This window comes from Procambarus clarkii, chromosome 68, assembly GCF_040958095.1.
Source record: "Procambarus clarkii isolate CNS0578487 chromosome 68, FALCON_Pclarkii_2.0, whole genome shotgun sequence".
In the NCBI taxonomy this organism is placed as follows: Eukaryota; Metazoa; Arthropoda; class Malacostraca; order Decapoda; family Cambaridae; genus Procambarus; species Procambarus clarkii.
The window spans coordinates 4,431,445-4,438,552 of NC_091217.1; positions in this window are offsets into that span (position 1 = coordinate 4,431,445).

The window sequence follows — 7,108 nt, forward strand, 5'->3', positions numbered from 1 at the left end:
TGTGTGTGTGTGTGTGTGTGTGTGTGTGTGTGTGTGTGTGCTCATCGTGAGGTAGCCTCGTCGAATATTCTCAGTTCATTGCAAGGATTCCGTTCCCAAACTCTATGTTTTTTATATCGATTTTATATATAAAATTGTGTATTCTTATTAAAGTCATTCCTCTTAATGGCAGCTCTGGCTCTGGAGAAAGTCTTTCTGACATCTGTGTGTGATTTTCTCGTGTATTTTGTGTTTATCCCCGTCTCTCTTTCTGGTGTTCCTAGCTTTAAACAATGCTTCTTTTTTCTACTTTCACAATTCCTCTTAGAATCTTGGATGTCGCTAACATGTCCTCCCTATTTCTCCTCCTGTGAGATGAGGTCCAGTTTCCCTCAGTCTTTTCTTGCAGCTCAGGCCCACTAAGCTTAGAAATGATTTGTGTTGTACTTTTTCATGTGAGGATATTCAAGTCAGGTTGTATACTGAAAAGTGGGTTTCACAGAGATTGTTTATAATGTATTAAGACCTCTTAACAGTATAAAATTCATTCCAAAAAGCAATAAAGTAATCGGACTTGAAAATTTACAGCAAAAGACCAGGCGTTACAGAAACAACTTAATAAAGATATACAGGCATGTGACGAATACTATAGGTATTACAATGGTGGCAGCGGTGGGATTACTGTAATTCCCTGAAGACTCCTTTGTCCAAATTTCTGAATGCTATATGTACTTTGGCTCGTTTGCTAGCTGGCGCTGGTGTTGCTCTGCTAATGTGTACTTCTGGCAATAGATTTTGGGTTATGTGTGTGTGTGTATATATATATATATATATATATATATATATATATATATATATATATATATATATATATATATGCAGAATAACCACATATGAAAAATAGAAAATGCTTAACGCGTTTTCGGCTAATTCGCCTTCATCAGAGCAAAGTAGAATGACGTGATCCTTAGCAACCGTGATTCTACTTTGCTCTGATGAAGGCGAATTAGCCGAAAACGCGTTAAGCATTTTCTATTTTTCATATGTGGTTATTCTGCATACTTGGATCAGTGTTTTTGTGATCATTGTTGCATATATATATATATATATATATATATATATATATATATATATATATATATATATATATATATATATATATATATATATATATATATATATATATACTTGTTGTATTTGTGATGGATAAGCTTCGACTCCTTCGTCCTGCCTTTCAACTGCTAATCAACTGGTGTACATGTTCCTTAGATTATTGGCCTCTATCACATCTAAATTTGAAACTGCATCAAGTTTACCTCTACCACATCACTTCTTACAATATGGTGTGTGTGTGTGTGTGTGTGTGTGTGTGTGTGTGTGTGTGTGTGTGTGTGTGTGTGTGTGTGTGTGTGTGTGTGTTCACTTATTCATATTCCCCTATTTGTGTCTGCATGATCGAGCACTTGAACCCCGTCTTTCAAACTGTTGATTGCCTAATGCTCTGACTCCTGATCTATTTTTTGTATCAAATCTATTATACTGATGCTGTATTATTTATGTTTTATAATCTTATTCTATTATTATGCTATTTTATACACTAGTTTCTGATACAGACTCGCATCCCCAGGAAGCAGCCCAAAATACATATTTAACTGCCAGCTACCTATTTACTGCTAGGTGACCAGAGGCCTCGGGTGAAATAAACACTGTACAGTTCATTTTGGACACTAGTTACACTGCTGGTAGCTCTCGTTTCCTAGAGCTCTTTATGTTATGCTAGTTGTTATATGTTATAGCAATTATTGTTCAATTACTAGCGTCGTCTTAAACTAATCATCTTCCTCCTTAGGTCTTCTTAATCCAGTTATCATCCTCTTCAGGTTCTCTTAAACTAATTTTCTTCCTTTCGAGGACCTCTTAATCTAATTCTCTTCCTCCTGAGGTCTTCCTAAACTACTCTTCCTTCCAATTAAAGATCTCTTGGATTATTAAACCTAATATCATCTCAAACTGTTTACATTTAGTCTTTCTTAAACATGAACTTAATATCCTCGTGTGGTGAATCTTGTTGAGCTCGGTTAAACAAGTCTTCATTCTTACTGTGGCTGTCTTTAGCTGGTTCTAACAGCGATGCTTTCGAAGCGAACGTTACTTTGATCTTTACGGCATCAGTATAATTGCTTATTCAGTTCAACATTGCAACCTTCATGTTCGGTTAAAGATTGCAGTTAATCGATCCGGTCGTCGCCTTAATTTAAACTCGCTATTTACGCGTTGCTAACTTTCTACCCAACTTCCGTACGCAAGAGGCCGATCTCATAACGGATAACTCGTTCGCGAAGTAGTTGACGCGAACACGGATTCCCTGACGCGACCGCGAAGTGTGAGATCGCGAAGTCGACCGCGAAGAGGGCGGCGCGAGAGCGAACTGGCTGTCACGAACGTAGTCATCATCAAATCATAATAATTTCAACGTTGCAATCCGATTTCTTAAAATGACTCTCTCGTCTAACGGTAAGAATTTGAAATATTGGTAATGACAAACTCTCTCTCTTTGATGCTTTCTGTCCGGTCTTTATTAAATCCCAATATCCGTAATTACCCAGCAGAGGGTAGGTCTTAAAGGCAGGGTTTCAGCCTTTGGTCTTTCACGGTCTTAAATAGACCGTTTTAGCAGGCGTTGATGAAGACTTCGCGAGGAGCCGCTTGTTAAGAGGGTTTTCTCCGAACTGGCTTCCTGGATGCTTGTATGTCTTGATCTGCTTGTTAGCATATCCTGCTTTGTTGTTTCTTATATCCTTGCTTTAGTTGTTTCTTGTCTCAGTTCCGGTTGTTTGAAGTCTTTGCTCCTAGTGTTGTTGTTTTGTGGTCCTGTTGTTTAGCAGCTGTGGTCCTGTTGTTTGGCAGCTGTGGTCCTGTTGTTTGACAGCTGTGGTCCTGTTGTTTAACAGCTGTGGTCCTGTTGTTTAGCAGCTGTGGTCCTGTTGTTTAGCAGCTGTGGTCCTGTTGTTTAACAGCTGTGAACCTGTTGTTTAGCAGCTGTGGTCCTGTTGTTTAACAGCTGTGAACCCGTTGCTTGGGCACATCACAGCATCTCTTCACTCTATTAGTTTGTGTTAAATATAGATCATATTTTCCGTGTTGAAGGAATTGAAAACCTTTACATTTTTTGCATTATTTTTTACATTAGAAATTACATTTTTGTGCTCCTCACGTGTGCTCCAAAGAATGAGGTGATTTGATAAAATACTATGCCCAAGATTGCCATCAGAGTGCCGGCGGGCTGATGGGGAAATAGCTTCGTATTTAAATCGTATTTATATTAACTTGTATATGATTTTGGAATGCAAATGGGAATGGAGTGTTGATTTACACACAGAAATCACACTAACGTGATGCATCAACAAATCCACAAGGGCCGTGACGAGGATTCGAACCTGCGTCTGGGAGCATCCGAGTGTTGATGTTTATACCTATTCACATAGAAATCACAATGCCGTGATGTATATGAAATGTAGAAAGCCACAAGGGCAATTCTTTTTTTCAACCATGTCGTGGCAGAGTTGATTAAGGCGCAGCTGAGAACATCCCGTACGTAGGTTCGAACCCTCATCACGGCCCCTTGTGGATTTGATTATACATGTTATTTTCTTTTCATTAAAGACAGATAATAAAATGAAAGAATTGGAATTAAATTTTCATTTACTAACCAAGACGTTAATGAATTGTTTGTCGATTCCTAAGACGACCCCCAACCACTTGGGCTGGACGGTAGAGCGATGGTCTCGCTTCGTGCAAGTCGGAGCTCAATCCCCGACGATCCACAAGGGGTCGGGCACCATTCCTCTTCCCCCCCCCCCCCCCCCCCCGTCCCATCCTAATTCCTTATCCTGACCCCTTCCAAGTGCTATATAGTCGTAATGGCTTGGCGCTTTCTCCTGATAGTTCCCTTCCTTTCCCGCCAAAACGTCAATAATTATTTGATTCCCGAAGACGTCAATCATTTGTTTGTTGATCCCAAGTCGTTAAAACGTTATTAGAACGAAGAAACGTTCGAGAAGATGAAAGCACGAAAGAGAGAGAGAGAGAGAGAGAGAGAGAGAGAGAGAGAGAGAGAGAGAGAGAGAGAGAGAGAGAGAGAGAGAGGAAAACAGGAGAAAGTAAACAACGGGAAAGGGAAAGGGGGTTACTGGGAGAGGTAGGATGGAAAAGGGGGGGGGGGGGGGATGCTACAAGTAATAGTGTAGGTCAACTCTCTTCATGTCTTATTTAGAGGACTATCATAAGAACATAAGAACAAAGGTAACTGTAGAAGGCCTATTGGCCCATACGAGGCAGCTCCTATCTATAACCACCCAATCCAACTCATATACATTTCCAACCCACGCTTGAAACAATCGAGGGACCCCACCTCCACCAGGGTACGCGGTATTTGGTTCCACAAATCAACAACCCTGTTACCGAACCAGTATTTACCCAAGTCTTTCCTAAATCTAAACTTATCAAATTTATTCTCATTGTTTCGTGTTCTGTCTTGTGTTGATACTTTTAATACCCAATTAATATCCCCTTTGTTATGTCCATTCATACACTTGTAAACCTCTATCATGCCACCCCTAACTCTTCGCCTTTCCAGTTAATGCAATTTAAAATAAATAAATGGATCATACCCCTTGCTGATCAAAGCGGTAACTATCCCAGCTGGGCGGTGGATTTAGGGACGGTAGCTATCCCTGTTAACTGGGATTTACGGACGATAGCTATCCCTATTAACTGGGATTTACGGACGATAGGTATCCCTATTAACTGGGATTTAAGGACGATAGCTATCCCTATTAACTGGGATTTTGGGACGGTAGCTATCCCTATTAACTGGGATTTACGGACGATAGCTATCCCTATTAACTGGGATTTTGGGACGGTACAGCTATCCCTATTAACTGGGATTTGGGGACGGTACAGCTATCCCTGGGATGGTGGCCGGCCCAGCTGGGCGTGGTGGTCGACTGGCAGCCATCAGGCCGGAGCAGGAAGGTATTTGCATACAATAAACATTCTTGCTGATACGCCTCCGGTGGTGAGGGGGGGGGAAATTTCATATGCTGGCAAGAGCATTATTGGGAATGGGGAATGGCTATGAGAGGTGCTTCAGGAGGGCAATAACCACACGAGAGGGATAGCTAGAGCGCCTCCAAGAAGCATATTCTTGGCGGGAAGGAGATCCAACGAAGGCACTGTTGTAAGGCGGGTGTTTTAAGGCTAAAGATGTTTTGGTTTTAATTGACGATGGATGGTAAAGGTGTGTGTGTGTGTGTGTGTGTGTGTGTGTGTGTGTGTGTGTGTGTGTGTGTGTGTGTGTGTGATTCCTACTCATCCACACCTATTATGGTTCACTAACAAGGAAATGTTTAATTTGTGTGAGATGCATAAACTTAAAGTAATTTTTAAGCTATAATCACTGGGATGCCATATTTTACCCACACAACTCACAATATATCGAATAAATCCACAAGGGCCGTGATGAGGTTCGAACTTACGTTCAGGATGATCCCAGACGTGGGATATCAATATACGCTATTGATATATCACGCTATTGTGATGTCTGTGTGTATTGAAGTAAGGGCGAAGAGGTAGAACAGCTTATTGATGGAGCCCGAGTGCATAGGGGAAATTGTGTAAAACCCTGGTTTGTGTCTCGGAGAGGCTGCAGGATCCGTGTGAGGGGCAGTAGCACTCCCGGTTGCAATTATTTTGATCATGTCATGGCTCAGTCGATTAAGGCGCGTCCTATGATGCTGGTCGTTGTAAGGCGGGGGTCGTCTTATGTTTTGTCTCCTCGTGTGCCTCTCTTCCTCCTTATCCTCCTTATCCTCCTCTTCCTTCTTCCTCTCCCTTCTTTGCCTTCTTTTTTATCCACCTCTTCCTACTTCCACTTTCATCTAATGCTCCTCGTCTACGCTTATTCCTTTCTTCGTCCTTTTCCTTCTATGGTTATTTCTCTCCTCTTCCTTCTGCTATTTTTTTCTAGTCTTCCTGCTGTTTCTTCTCTTCTCTTTCATACCCTTCTACGTCTCATCACACTTGTAATACTTCTAATTCCGCCTCATAGTTCGTTCAGCGTTAATTACACATCAGATTGCACGATAATCTCCCCAGAGCGCTGGAAAATTAATTAATAACTAATCGGTCTGTGAAGAATGCGTCGGCCCATGAAAAGGATCAGAAGCGTTCTCCCCCTTAGACTTAAGTCTTCAACACTAGAGCGTTTTGTCCCTCTGTAGAGCTCTATACACCGGTTACACGGCTCTATTGGTACGGACCAGAAGACGAATACCTTCTGGGTCGTTTCCAGAACGTGTCCACCTTCTGGGTCGTATCCAGAACGTGTCCACCTTCTGGGTCGTATCCAGAACGTGTCCACCTTCTGGGTCGTATCCAGAACGTGTCCACCTTCTGGGTCGTATCTAGAACGTGTCCACCTTTTGGGTCGTCTCCAGAACGTGTCCACCTTCTGGGTCGTATCTAGAACGTGTCCACCTTCTGGGTCGTATCCAGAACGTGTCCACCTTCTGGGTCGTATCTAGAACGTGTCCACCTTCTGGGTCGTATCCAGAACGTGTCCACCTTCTGGGTCGTATCTAGAACGTGTCCACCTTCTGGGTCGTATCCAGAACGTGTCCACCTTCTGGGTCGTATCCAGAACGTGTCCACCTTCTGGGTCGTATCCAGAACGTGTCTACCTTCTGGGTCGTATCTAGAACGTGTCCACCTTCTGGGTCGTATCCAGAACGTGTCCACCTTCTGGGTCGTATCTAGAACGTGTCCACCTTCTGGGCCGTATCCAGAACGTGTCCCCCTTCTGGGTCGTATCAATATCCTCATATACACACACATAATGTCGTTCCTTGTATCGGTAACTGCTTGTATAGATAAGATGGTCAATAACTACACTGTTTAAGGTTGCATGTGACGAGGCTACGCTCCATGGGAGATTATTTAACAACATAAGAACAAAGGCAACTGCAGAAGGCCTATTGGCCCATACGAGGCAGCTCCTATTTATAACCACCATTATCAGCTTCATTTGCATCAGCTTCACCTGTTCTTGCTAGTGCCTGTGTTATTGTTT